Raw genomic sequence first — 16074 nt, forward strand, 5'->3', positions numbered from 1 at the left:
GGACACTATCCGTCACACGCTAGTTTTAACCCATATACATTGCATTTAATCCTTATTGTCAATTAATGAACCAATGATTTAGGTCACTATTATTATGTCTATAAATTACAATGCTTACTATTAGTCATGTTTTTCTTAGAAAACAAGTTGGGCTCCAGCCCATATAGCCAATAAATTTGGATACGTCCCTGGTCATATCTGGTCAGCTTACCCTTTCAGGTCGAGTAGGATTTGGGCCGGGTCGTTATCGGATTGGGTCATTTTCGGGTCAAATGATATATCGGTCGGGTCAGGTTTGGGACGGTCATTAATGGCGGGTGTAGCGATTTTATCGCATTACTTCAAATTTGAATCATTAAAATTAGTTTTTTGACCATTATTTGGTTTAATTATTTCATTATTAAGTCAGAAAATATCAAAATAAACACTAAGTCACTTTCAATTTGATCAATATTAAGCAAAAAAATTATTGGTTCATTAATTTAATTGGATAAATACCAGGTCGGGTCGGGTTCGAGTTTAGGCCAATAATTATCGGGTCGCGTTGATTTACGGTTCGTCATTGGGTCTGGGTGGTTTTTTTTTTTTTGACAAAAGAACAATTCATTAACAGAACGCCATACGGCACTTACAAAGAATAACTATAATCGAAAACAAATCTAATGGAAACCAAAGAAAAATAATTTTCTTATAAACTAGGGATCTCAAAACAGCATCTGACAATTCGGCTTGTCCTATTATCGCTATCTTCATGTAGCTTTTGAGGGGATCCTTCGTTTGATTTATGAGATAAAATTTACCTCGATTTTCCAAAGATCGTTGACAAATCACTTTTACCCTTTGAAAGAACACGCTGCAAACCATCAACGAACTACTCCTGACTATATTACTGATGAAACTAAAACCACGAATAAATGGAAAACCCCCGAAATAAGGGATGGAAAAACGATTCTCACCAAAAGGGAGACACTTATTGAATAGAAAATAGGTATGCATACTATTGATTAAAATCTAAAACAATTTTGGGGCTTACCATCGATCGATTGATAATCGATGGAATCCCTTGTATAATTTGATGGAGGCTAGGGTTTTTTAGAGAGAGTTTTTTAAGATAAGATTTGGGAGCCCCTTGTGGGTCTCGGTGGTTTTGGTTTGCAATATTCTCGGGTTCTATCTGGTTGGGTTTGCCCGGGTTTGTTAGGGCCAGACTTGCCATCTCGTAGTCATGCATGTAATGATATAAGGAGTAATATCTTGGTCCATAGCTTAATTTATATTGGATTTAGCATATGAAGCCCAAGAAACATTGACTATATTTAAAAGGGATTTGAATTGGCCCAAAATTCCACCCCACATATAAATCGTCACTCCCTTACTATCTCTCACCATTTTGGCCGCTCATCATTTCTACTTGCTCTCTTTCACAATAAAGGTCATCATCTTATCCAATTACTCATCAAATCATCAATCATCATTTTATATTTTCATGCACCTTAAAATCATTTTCCAAAATCATTGTTTCAAAAAAATGAATACTTTCTTATCTGTAACACCCCTGATTTTCGGCTAAATTAAAATTAACTTTTATATATAAAACTTGCCGAAATACAAAGATATTATAATTAATATACAATGTTTCTATTACAAAATCTCTTTTATACAAGTGAAAATAAAATGGAACAAAACTTTTGCAACGCTTTAAATAAAATCTTGACTTGAAATAAAAATCCTTTTGAGTGGCAGCGGAAGACCTGAAAGCAAAACCAGAAGACAGAAAAGACTACCCCCATGACGAATAGCCCTGAAGAGAGAAAACACGTCAGCCGGGGAGCTGAGTAACAGATAATACCTCAATATAAGCAGATTATTTTTGGTCATCACGTGGAAACATACACACGTAAAAATAAAAATAAACAAACATAATAATAAAAACCCTCCCTATAAACTAAGCTCAATCTCAACTCTTCTCTATAAAATCTCTATAGTATAATACTCTCCCTCGTTCCAATAACTAATTCAATCTCAACTCTCAACTCCATCTCACTCATTACTCCGTCTTATAATATAATACTCCATAGTAATCAGATATCGTATTCTCATCGTCGACCCTAAACCAAGGACAAGGGGTGAGTGAACTGCCGGGATAAAATCGCTTTACAATATTTCCATCTCAACATCGATTTCAAACTCAAAATAATATAACTTAATAACCATAGTCACTCCGGACCGTAAACACAATATGGCACAAAAGCCCCATAACTCAATACCAGTAACCAATCTCAATCTCAATATCAATATCGTTAAAGGTTCAAAGAACCATGCTCAACACTTAGAGTAAAAGTTTAAGTTACTCACCTACGAGTCTTGGACAAAGAGAACGATAATAAAAACACGATACCAAACAAAAAGCTAATTTTCGATATAATTCAACCTCAATAATTTGTGTAATACTTCCAATATTATAATAATGTGGATCATTGATCTCGTATTGCAAAACTCAAATCCATGTCACCAACTAACAATAATCTCACCAACAAGCTATCAGATCATAGTCAATCACCATTCTCTTTTCCATCTCTCGATTAAGTACTGGACAATTCACTCAGCTCGTATATTGCCAACCACACCCAATTTCATCTCAGATTCCTAAACCATTCTCAATGTCGAGCATAAGAAAATAACCCATCTCGCAATTACTTAACAATAGAAAATATAATAGCTAGTATATTATAAATAATACGAGTAACAACAATCACGCTACAAATAATCGGTTCAAGTACGTATATCACGAATAAATAACACGTAAGCATATAACCCCAAACAGTAATACTAGTAATAGGATCGGTAGAATCTTGTTACCTTATATCGCAAAACAGTTCGGAGACCATTGATGATTATGATGACAGAACACAAAGAGAAAAGGGTGGTTTTGCGAAGCAGACACAAATTAAGATGATGTCAACGAAGGTTTTTAAGAGCACAGATAATAACAAGTTGGTTTATAAAAATTGTATGAATGGACAAACTCTTGTCTTTTGTGACAATCAAAGGAGTATAGGGGAAGTTAGCTAGGCGGCATTAGAGGACTTGGAACAATGTTAGAATACGTACAATGTAGGGTTTGATGGATAGAATATATACTGTTATTATTAATATATAAGGTGAAATAAGTTGGGTTTCAGATTTGATCAAACCTATTAGGACAATAATTACTTTTCCAAATAAAATAGTAAAGAATAAATAATTTTAAAATAATAAAACAAGCCCAAAGAAAATAATCAAAATATTAGGAGTATTACAATCTTCCCCTCTTAAAAAGAACTTCGTCCCGAAGTTCGACTTTAGAAAAACAGAACAAGTTTAATAATTGTTGGTATTACTTTCCACCCTGCTAAAAAAATAAAGTTCGTCCTCGAACTTAAAAATTTAAAATAATTTGTGTCTGTAGATACCTCATTTCTGCACCTCTCGTCAAACACCCAATGATGATTGAGCCGCATGTTTAACATATGTCGCGATTTTATGACGTTTTGTAAATCGGTTAATAAACGGTAACTCATACACTCTTGTCTACCTCCTGGTTGTCGTTTAGGTGTCATTACGGTCGTTTTGGCAGTAATTAGAGTACATTTGGAGTCCGAGTCAAAAACAACTTCATTTTCCTAAAACCGTCAAATCCCGAGTCAAAAGCAATGTGTTTGTCTACCTAAGGTTAGGGTGTCATAAAATGTTATAGGTATATCTCATTTTGAATCCCATGTCACTTCTTTGGGCTAAACTTAAATTTTGCATTGTAAAATGTGCATTTCATTTAGTTAAAATGACAGCCCGACATTTAGGCCCGTTGTACGAGGTGATAACGACTTTTTTGGGTCTGGCCTATTTCACAGAAAGTTCTAGATATTTCTCTTAGATTTCGAACGCCACCGAAATTACCTTATTCCGAGTCTTGTAGAGAAAATTATGCCTAAAATACGACAGACTGTCAAACGCTTTTTCTCGCGCAGAAGAACCTTACCCGAGAAAGGACGCAGTAAGTACCGCGCCTCTTCTAAGGAGCGCAGCACCTGCTGCGCCTTTTCTCAAGGCTTTCTTTTCGTCCGAGTTTCCGTGTTTCAACAAAGTCGGTTATTTCCGGATCTTTCTTTCCTATTCCTTTCCAAATTCTACCCTTACCATAATTCCTCCGTGTGATTAGTATAAATAGAGGCCTTTGCCTCACATATTTTTCACGCGAGTGTTCGCCATTATCTTCTCTCTTTAGACCTTGCTCTAAGCTTTTGACGCCTACGTGCTTGATCAATCGACCACGTAAGCTCAGATCATTCTGAGTACCAGTCACGTTTGCATGACCGACCAATTTGACCACTACACTATTAATTAATCAATCTTTTAAAATCCTTTTTTAGGGGCACTTTCACATTTGCATTAAAGTTCGAGTCGAGTTACCACTAAAAGCCGATTTAGTTAAATCTCGCGACGCTAACATGTAAGTCTGAGGGTGTAAAATCCCATCTTTATTCTGTATTTATTTTCTGTATTGTAATTAATGTACGGATTTATATCATAAGTATGCTCAAAACCGTCCTTTAAAACCACCTTTTAAAACCTTTTGACGGAAACAACAGAGATATGACGCGGGGAAGAATCGCATCAACTGATGCACCTCTTGGAAAGGCCGCAGCATCTGCTGCGCCTCTTCCAGGGGCTGCTTTCAGTTGCTATACTTCTTCTTCTTCCTCGGGTTTTTGCTCCTTTCGCCTTATATTTTATTTCTTCGTTCTTTTTATCTTATTTCATCTAATAATTCTCAAATTAGTTTCTTTATATTCTGTTTCAACCTTTTACGGCTTAAAACCCCTATAATTCAATATTTACGGGTTTTCGTCATCTTATTCAAACCCGGATTTAAAGGATTCGATTTCTTCATATCGAGTAGTTTGAATTCGTCTTTTGTACATAATTTTATTTATTTTCCAGTTTTATAACTTTAATTCCATTTTCAAATCTAAAGTTTCAATCTTTGTAAATCCGACATCGTAAACCGTCGTAGTCTTTAATTCATTATAATAATTCGTTTTAATCTGACTTATGGCGATCTTTAGCATATGTAATCTGACTAAATCACTTATATTCGAGTCGTACATCAATAATCAATTTAAATCAACCAAATAAAAATAACTAACCCGCGGGTCTGATTTTCACAGTCAGAACCCAGCTCAAGAACAGACGCATGAAGTGCTGCACCTCTTCCAGAGGACGCAGCAGATGCTACGCCTGTTCTGAGTTGGCTTCTGCCTCTGAACTCTTCGCGCTTTGGCGTAGGGTTTCTAATTTACTATTATTCTTATTCACCATAATTTTCCATATTTTCCATATTTTCTATTTCATTTTTATTTCTTTATTTTTATTTTTCTAATTTATTTTATTTCCTATTTTCTTTTAATTTCCTTATATAAATCAATTTCCAATTTCCTTATTTTTCCAATTTTCTAATTTTCCTTATTTCATTTATTCTTTTCTTTTCTTTTATTTCTAAAACTCTTTTGGGCATGTTTATGATGCAAATTCAAATATCCATTGTAATTTATTTCTTTATTTATTTATCGCCTTTGTATGATTTATTTACTTGGCTTCAACATGTAATTAATCTAACTTTCTACTTCGACACAATTAATTACTAAATTCTTTGTTCATCGACATAGCCTAATCTCACATGCTAGGATAATCTGTGTTTGTTGCATTGCATGCATATAATCGACAACATATCAACTATGAACGATTTCCCTAATCATTAGTAGAGGCCGCTATCTAGGCGGGCGGGATTAGGTGTTCAATTAAAGAGCTTCCTAATACGTACCCTCACCCCTTACTCCAGATCTCTGTGAACATCCGTGTTCATTATCATCCACGAGAATCATTCTAGACATAGAATGCTAAGGGTAACGAGTTCTTAGTGTTCATGTCACTACTTTGTGTCTTGATATGACACGAGGTATTCGAACGGTTCCAATTTCCCATAAAAATTGGTGGCGACTCCACAAATGCACGCTTATTCAATCGCTTCTGCGCGCAGCGCTGGTGGCCCATGTCCACAGTTTGGCGACTCCGCTGGGGATTATACACTTACGTGTTACCCAGGGTGAAACTTGAACAAGGTTAGGGAATAGTTTATACGAGACAGTTGTCGGTTTTCATGACTCGACCTTCTTAGGTCATTTTATTCGGCCTTCCTAGGCTTAACCCAACCCATTCGACCATTCCTTCCGTCTGGACGGTCCAAATTCCTATCCGGGCCTAAAGATGGATAGCGATTGACGTCAACCATATCGTGGTACATACTCTTGTTTGTATCAAGGGCTTTCACTACCCGAGGAAATGGACTAGGAACCGACCTTACTCATGTTTGGCACGGACCTCTCCACAGACCAGGGTTTGATTGCTTGGTATGGCAACCCACCTTTTAAGCCCAAACCCTTTTAAAAGCACTCAGCATACCGTTATAATGCCCATATGTTTGTTTGTATCATATACGTGATCACCGTTTTGTAAACAAAACCATGACAAAATTTTGTAAAATAAAATACTTTTCAAATTGTAAACATTTTCAAAATGGCCTTAAATAAGCAGAAACTCTGTCCAAATATAGAGTCAAACTTCGGGCCTCAAAAACCCATTTTAAAACCTCACTTCAAGTCAGCACTCCTACAACTACACTACAGTTGCCTAAGATAGACATTTCAAAATTTGTCATTTTCAAATCCCATTTGACACAGTGGCACACTCCCACTTCACGAGTCGAGTCTTTTTTAAGTAAGTATGCAAAAAACAAAAAAAACATTTAAAAAAAAAATCAAAATATTTTCAAACCATGTAGATGTAAATATGTAAATTCAATTGGGTTAAGTTAGAGTCAAAGTTCAAACCGACTATGTCCTTGTCGGAACTCTGTCGAGTCATGAACCCGTCTTCCTTTACATTTTGGGTCTTTTCAAATTCAAGTCAAGTCCTAAGGCGTCGCGCCGTCATTTTGGAACCCCCTACTCCAATTCAGTTAGGATCTAAACATTTCCGACACCTCGAGTCGCCCGTGCCCAAGTCATACACAAAAGACTTATTAACACCTATAAGCACACCTCGGGTATCTACACTTATACTCGAGTCTAGAATCAACACATGTCATCAATCCCGTCAATAATAAGGTCAGCCATATAAGGGTCACTCCGTCAAAGTCAACACTCGAGTATAAATGAAAGTCAAGCACCGTGAATTCAAACACGAGAAGTCGCTCACGACATTTCATGAATTCACAAGTCGACGTCAAGATTTGTCATATTATCCTCGTAGTTACTTGTCCCATCCTGTGTTCGTTGCTTATTGCCTTAGTATGTGTGATCCCATGTCGAATCGAGTTGTAATGCGCGTCATTTCTGTCGAGTAGGAATACAGCAAGTTCCGTCAGTCAGCAAAGTAACGAAGCAGCACAAGCCACAATCACCGTGTCTCTTCAAGACGTTTATGCCATGGTCTTGCGAGTTCAAGCTACAGTGGAAAATTTGAGCATTTGCGTCCTCACCCTTGAAAATGAAATGGTGGAAAAGAACACGCCACCTAGAGAAACCTCTATTCTAGGTCGTCCAAAGCTTACCTCTTGTAATAACTGTCGCCCTAGAAAGCCGAAGACAACCAAAAGGAAACCTGGGAGGCATCAAAGGGTGCTTTCTGATTTAGGCATGTCTTATGCCGATGCTTTGAAGAGACTCTCTGCCCAAGGTAAGCTACATCCAATAGGGCCGACTCCGGATCCACCTTTAGGGAAGCAGGTGAACCTCTGGAAGGGCAACAAATATTGCCTATATCACCAAGGTAGAGGCCATGATATTGAAGAGTGTTTTCTCTTGAAACACACCATCCAAGATATGAAGATGGGAAGCTTCGAGTGCCACCTTCTGTCGAGCAATCCAAGAAGATCAAACCTCTTGGGTCTAGCAGTACTAAACATGATGAAGAATCATCCCTAGATTGTTCTCATCTCCTCGATCCTCATGACGATGAAGAAATCAGTGTCCTCGAAGACGATGATATCCAAAGTGGAATGCTCATGCTTTCCATTGCCTTCAACGATAAATTGTCCAAGTTAGAGGGAGCCATTGATAATCTAAACTCTCGGCTTTTCAACATGGAGAACCAGTTTGCTGAAATGGGTAAGAAGCTTGAGGCCCAACCTCTCAAGATGAAAAGTGTCCAGACAAACCCTCAACCTGATAGTCCTAAAGCAACAAGTGGGTAATCTGTTCCTAGTTCTTCTCATCCGGGAATCAAAATCAACAAAGGCAACCTCATGGAGCCTTCGTCAAAGAAACCTAACAACTCTCCAAGGTCATTTACAAAGGCTTCCGACAAGAAGGACACACCTCCTAGGAAATTTACCAACATTGGTATTACATACGCCGATGCCCTTCAGAGACTCATGGAACGACGAATGTTGAAGCCTATCGGTCCTACACCAGATCCAGAAAAGAAGTCTAGATTCTGGGATGAGAATGCCTACTGCAAGTACCATAGAGGCAAAGGGCATGATATAGAGAAATGTTTCAAATTAAAACATGTCATTCAGGATATGATCGAAAGTGGGAAATTATCCCTCTCAACCTTTAGCCCACAAAGCAGCTTATGCAATCCTCATGGATATACCACTTATTAGGAAACTCTTCTTGACTGTTATCCTTTCAGTGTTCCTAATGATGAGGACGAGGTGCTCAAATGGGTGAATGCTCAAAGTCAGATACCAAAGCTAGTTGCTAGAAGAATAAATGTTCGAGCATGGGCCGATGATTACGAGTCTGGATCTGAGATCGAGTCAAAGTCCGAGTCCGGGTCCGAATCCTAGGCTTTCTATCCCATAATTATTTTCTAATATTTTTATTTGTGTCCATTTCCATTTCTAGTGACAACCTGGGGCCTGTCCCACGAGTCATGTCTTCTCGAGTCTATGTTAAATACATTTATTCTTCTTTTCAATAAAAGTATACTTTTCAATCCACAAATTCTATCCTATCTCTTCCTTTATCCTTTTCCTGTGACAACAAGAATTGATTTGAGAAATTTTAAAACAAACAACATCCCAAGTCGATGTGAGTGCGCTTAGTCGATGTTTCTGTTCCGTTCCAAGTTGTAGAGGACCCGAAACTCCATGTTCATTTTCCTTACCTAATCCATGTCTGGCAATAGAAACCTTGCTATAACCCTAGTTTAGTACGAGCATATATCAAGAGATTCTAGGACGAATCCAGACCATCTCCCTTGTTAGCGATCCATGACGGAAGGCAAGCCCATTCCTCACAATAAACAACCCGTGTTACTAAAGACCAACCCGTTTCGCATCAAAGGTGCTAGTCTGTCCCAAATCCATGGTAGCAAACAAATCCAAGATGATACGAGCCATGATCAAAGAACGAGGCTCAATCAATCAAGTCAATGTCAATATCCAAAGTTAAAATTATCTTCAAAAACCTGAATCAAGAATCTGAGAAAAAAAAAAGTCGGGATATATTCTAGACCAAGAATCGGGGTCTGAATCAAGAACAAGTATGAAATCAAATACTAAACGGAATATTGCTGAAGTCTATACAGAATGAAGATGGTCGGCTAGCACCCTCACTTAGCCTTAGCACATCACACACTCTAAGTCCTTCTCGAGACCGTTACAGGGAGATAGTTAGGAATTTTGAGAATTCTCTCAAGCTTGTCAAGTATACCCATCCTTTAGAGCCAAGACATGGAAACTTGATCCCATATCAATTAACCTACCTTTATATGCTCATGATACATCAAGCCAAGAGATTGCATTTCTAAGCCATATTACAAGCCATAACCCCAAAAAACCTCAACTCCACAAAATCAAGCTCCAAAGATTTGTTCATCAAAGCCTTTTATTTTTGAGCTCCACATTCCAAATATCCAATCCAGTTTCAACTTGACCTAGGCATGGAGTCTTCAAAATACTTTGCTACTCAAAGCGGGACATACCCAATTCATCCTTAGGGTCCACTTTTAGGCGTGCTCACATGACAAGGAATTTTTTTACAAACTTAATTATACCTCTTTGGGCTATGATCAGAGGGAGTTATCTCAAATCAGTTCTTCGAGTCACCAAAGGAAATTACCCTCGTGACCCATGCACTTTAAGGCCCTGAAAACATAAGCTTAGGCACAAACTTGAACTACGAGCACAGTTTGATTTCACCTATTTAAGTGGATACATAGGCAGTCCTTTCTCACACAAGAAGTATACAACCACAACACCCAAACAAAATTAACCAAACCTCAGAACTACGATCTGGTTTGATTTCACTCCACGTGAATACGTAGGCAGTCCTCAAGGACACAACTGTCCCAACTTTTAACTTTTAACCTCAATTATCAACCACCTCAAACATCAAATTTCAACCTCAATCTCAACTTTCAACCTCAATTTCCATTTTTACCTCTTTACAGGGGGCTCCTTTTTGTCGCCCAGTCTCATTTTTACCAAATTCCAGAGTCATCTTCTCATCCTGGGGGCTTCTCTTCCGAGATGCCACCCTTCCTTTATTCCTCTCTTATTTTAAGTTGAGCTAGTGCTCGGTCTGGACAATGACAAAGGTCTTAGATCGATTCTCCAAGTTATCGTGCCTCAAGAGGGGTCTCTTTTACAGCAAGCGGCGGCAAAGGGTGTCCAAGTAGACAGCTGATCCACGGCTCATGCCTTGCCTTTATATGTCCACATCATTCTTGCAGTTCTTCTACCTTGGGAACTGATACGCGTTGTCACCCATACTTGGCTAGGGGTTGCGCGTACTTAGGCAAAGTCTGTCAGAGTCATCCCCGTGTCGCGTCCTAGTAGGTATGCATCCACGTCAGTCATGTGTTTAAAGCCCATTTGAATATGCATAACGCATTACAAACGACATATTTCTTTGAGCAAGTTTTAAATAACTTTTATAAAGAAACAAATTTTTCAAAACCTATGTGTTTCCTCATTCGAGGTCCATGTGATAATTGCTTACGTACATATGTGTTTATGTGCTATTTTTTCCTATTAGATCGCATTCTTGTGTGGCTACTAACCATGCAGTTAAGTATCAGAAGCAGTGCTCGCTCCAACTGGGGGCTTCACTCAAGTCTTGATTCTCCACAACGCAGCAGTATTAATTTTGCAGTATTGCTCAAGTCTTCATTCTCCCCAGTGCAGCAGTATTTTGCAGTATTGCTCAAATCGTTATATCCAGCGCAGCAATATTTTGCAGTATTGCTCACTCAAGATTTCTCCCATGACGATTCAGATGTTCCTAGTCGTCAATATATATGTTCTCTACGGTGGCATTTTGAAGTAGTGATGCTCAAGGTTTCTTCCATGACGATCAAGATGTTCCTAATCGTCGATGTGTTCCCCAGCGAGATTTCATTGCCGCTTACAACCCACGTATTTATCGGAAGCACGATTCGCTTGAGACCGACGAAAGCAGATTCAACCTCAAGTTTTTGCCAGAGTTCGCTTGAGACCTACGCAGGCATATTCCCCATCAATTTCTACCAACGTCCAGCTACCCTCAATATTATTGTTTCCTCACAGAGTTCAGCAAAGGTGTCATTCTCCAGAAGTTCCCAAACCAGAGCCCCATTCCTTCGGTTTGTACTCCAAAGTTAGGATTCATACCCTTTGATTCTTAGATCCTAAAATAGCTTCCCTTAGGTTCCTAAACCTGAAATATTGTGGGAAATATCGGTATATTTCATCAAGAAAATTTGGGATTATAACGAAATTATGAAATATGAAATTACGAGTCATAAACGAATTGCATAAACAAAAGAAAAAGATATTAGAATTAACCTTCGGTCCTAGCAATTTGGCCTAAGTACAAATATCGAGATCGATATTCTCCTAATCGTTGCACCCAAGATGCTCCGAGAAAATGCCCCCTTTTTGCTAGAAAAGGAACCCTAATTTCTAAATGATATTTTGGGTTTTTGTGATGAGAGAATTAGGTCAAAAAAGAAGTGAGAAAAATGATTCCCTCCTCTCTTCTTAAAACCGTCCAAGGGAGAGAAAAATAGGGAAGATCGTTTTCTCCTTTTTTTTCTACCTAGAACCGAGTGACCCCAACAACCAAATAAGGAGAAAATATTCTTATTTTAGGTTGTTGTCCAATTGTATATAATGTGTATCATATTAATTGTCAATTATGTCGACTTGTATTAATAAGTCCACACACAACAGTTTGTAGTCAATTTATTAATACCGGTATGTCTTCATTTATTATGACAATTTCGTATAATATATACATTAACTATAAATATCGCATATTTATAATTTCCTAATTAAATATAACCGTTTACGTTTAATTACGAATTAACATCTTAATTCGTTTAAGCTAACATTATATACATTAATTAAATATAACAGTTTATATTTAATTTACGAATCAACAATTAATTCGTGTCAGCTGATATTATTTAATTGTATTAAATAATCGTCTCATCATCACATTGACTAACTTTTTAGTCAAATACATGAACTAACCTTTTAGTCATAAAAGGCATCAATGTGATTATATTTTATACAATCACATCTTTCAAACACATCGTTTAGGTGTGACTTTTAGGGACCAGTTGATCACCGCCATCAGTATGATAATAACGTCAAACTTCTAGCAAGCCAACCGTTATTAGGTAAACGTTAATCAACTGATAAAATACTAAGTATACCATGTGAACCTATAAGAGATTTATACACGTTATCACACTAACTGTGGAGGACACTAGCTCCAACAATCTCCCACTTTTCTTCACAAGTGTATGTGCGATAACCGATTCTCATATCCTTAATTTCTCCCACTCAATGTAAAACAATTTGCAAAATCCTTATTCACAAAGGTCGTATTTTACAAGTGATCAATATCAAGAGTGGTTTTCCCGACTAGAGAGTAACTTAACTAATAAACGAATCATCATTCGAGCATGGCCATGCATTTCAGTTACAACTCCTCGAGTGGCCCTGAGAAATGACTAAACCTGATAAAGCTTGGATATTTTCTTCAACTCGAATCCTGCAGATACAAGCACAGTATGAAATGACCCAATCAAAATCTGCTTAGCCTCCTGTTACAGTCGACCGTGAGAAAGAAACCAAAGTCACCCAAAAACGGCCTTAATCTCAAGAGACAGTCGATAGTCAAAAGAATCGATTCTAGGAACACAATGGACGTCCAATCCACGACCTGGCACTGAATGTTTTTAAACATTTAGGACTCCATTACGTTGTCACAATGTCCTACGAGGTATCGTTATAACTTGCATATGTGATCGATCAGTCAACCCTTTGACTTATGGCTTGTTGAACTTACCATCAATCAACTTCACAATATAATAGCCAGAGTTATCAGCTCATGTAGGCGATTACGGACCAAAACAAATATAATGTAATTCAGTTCACTTTTTGGCGTTCAATGTTGTCGTACAATCCACATGAAAAACAAAATATGAAAATAATACGATGAAGTTATAAATAGCATATGAAAAGGAAAATGTATCGAATCCATAATCAACTACTACAACTCAGGAACACGTTTAATTCCCATGGAAATAACGTGCCCTTCATGCTTATCATATTTCAATCGTTTTGTGAGAGGATCCGCGATGTTGTCATCCGAAGCTATCTTGTCAATCACTATCTCCTCTTGCTCCACGTAATCACGGATCAGGTGAGCCTTCCGATGTACATCTCTAGACTTGTTGCTAGACTTAGGCTCCTTGGCCTGGAAGATGGCACCTCTATTGTCACAATAGATGGTGATTGGGTCATTCGAACTAGGAACTATGGTTAGTCCTTGTAAGAATTGACGCATCCATATAGCTTCCTTTGCTGCTTCTAAAGCGGCATAGTACTCGGATTCAATGGTAGAATCTGCTACAACTTCCTGTTTGGAACTTTTCCAGCTGACCGCAACACCATTAAGAGTAAAGACGAATCCAAACTGAGATTTTGAATCATCTCGATCCGTTTGGAAGCTAGCATCTGTGTAACCGATTGCACGTAGCTTAGTATCTCCTCCATAAGTCAATGCCTAATCCTTTGTTCTCCGTAGGTACTTAAGGATGTTTTTAATAGCCATCCAGTGTGTTTCACCTGGATTGCCTTGGTACCGACTCGTCATACTCAATGCATATGCCACGTCTGGACGTGTGCATATCATGGCATACATGATTGATCCTATGGCTGATGCATAAGGAACGCGACTCATGCGCTCGACCCCTTCAGGTGTCTTGGGTGACTGAGACTTGCTCAAATGCATCCCAGAAGTCATTGGAAGGTTCCCCTTCTTGGAGTTGGTCATGCTGAATCTTTCAAGAATCTTATCTAAATAAGACTCCTGACTCAGTGATAACATCCGTCGTGATCTATCTCGATAGATACGGATTCCCAATATGTGTTGTGCCTCACCCAGATCTTTCATCTGGAAATGGTTCTTCAACTATCCTTTTACCAAAGATAAGAGAGGAATGTCATTACCAATCAAGAGTATGTCATCGACATACAATATCAAGAAAATAATCTTGCTCCCACTCGACTTGACATATAAGCATGGTTCCTCGACCGATCGAGTGAAATCATACTCTTTTATCACCAGGTCGAAACGATGATTCAAACTCCGAGAAGCTTGCTTAAGTCCATAAATGGAACGTTTAAGCTTGCACACTTTCTTAGGATTTTCAGGATCTATGAAACCTTCGGGTTGTACCATGTAAAATTCCTCCTCCAAATAACCGTTTAAGAAAGCGGTTTTCACATTCATCTGCCAAATTTCATAGTCATGAAAAGCGGCAATCGCTAAGATTATCCGAATGGAACGCAACATAACTACGGGTGCAAAAATTTCATCATAATGCAATCCGTGCACTTGAGTGAAACCTTTTGCCACTAGTCGTGCTTTATAGGTATCTAGTTGTCCGCCTACAGAATGCTTTATTTTGTAAAGCCATTTGCACTGAAGAGGTCGTACCTTGTTAGGTAAATCAACAAGATCCCATACGTCATTCTCATACATGGAGTCCATCTCGGATCGCATGGCTTCAAGCCATAGCTTAGAGTCGGAACAGGTCATGGCACCTTTATAGGTAGCGGGTTCATTACTCTCTAGGAGTAAAACGTCATTTTCCTCGACCATACCAATGTATCTGTCTGGAGGATTAGAGACTTTACCCGACCTCCTAGGTTCCTGAGGAATATTAACCGTATCATTAGTTGAAGGAAAAACTTCCTCCATCTGTTCCTCGGTTGTTGGTTCTTGAATCTCCGACAGCTCGAAGGTTCTATTACTTGACTTGTTCTCGAGAAATTCTTTCTCTAAGAACTTTGCACTAGCCGCAACAAAAACTCGATGTTCGGTAGGCGAATAGAAGTAATGACCAAACATTCCTTTTGGATAACCAATAAAGTATGTCTTGACCGATTGCGGCCTGAGCTTATCCTCGTGTCTCCACTTGACATAAGCCTCGCAGCCCCAAACCCGAATAAAGGACAAGTTAGGGACCGTTCCCTTCCATATTTCATACGGAATCTTGTCGACAGCTTTAGACGGACTTCGGTTAAGTATAAGAGCAGCTGACGTATGAATCAGGTACTACCGTGTGACTCATCATGGATCGAACCATATCAAGTAGTGTTCGATTTCTCCGTTCGGACACACCATTTAATTGAGGTGTTCCAAGTGGAGTTAACTGTAAAACTATTCCACAGTCTTTAAGGTGTTGATCAAACTCATTTGAAAGATATTCGCCACCACGATCTGAACGAAGTGCTTTAACCTTTCTTCCCAGTTGGTTCTCAACCTTATTCTGGTATTCCTTGAATTTTTCAAAAGACTCACTTTTATGCTTCATTAAGTAGATATATCCGTATCTACTTAAATCATCCGTGAAAGTGATAAAATATCTATAGCCGTCTCTTGCGGTGATTGACATAGGTCCACATACATCAGTATGTATGAGTCCTAATAGGTCATTAGCGCGCATTCCAACACCTTTGAAGGAAAT

The sequence above is a fragment of the Silene latifolia genome, chromosome 11 (genome assembly GCF_048544455.1).
Source record: "Silene latifolia isolate original U9 population chromosome 11, ASM4854445v1, whole genome shotgun sequence".
NCBI lineage: Eukaryota > Viridiplantae > Streptophyta > Magnoliopsida > Caryophyllales > Caryophyllaceae > Silene > Silene latifolia.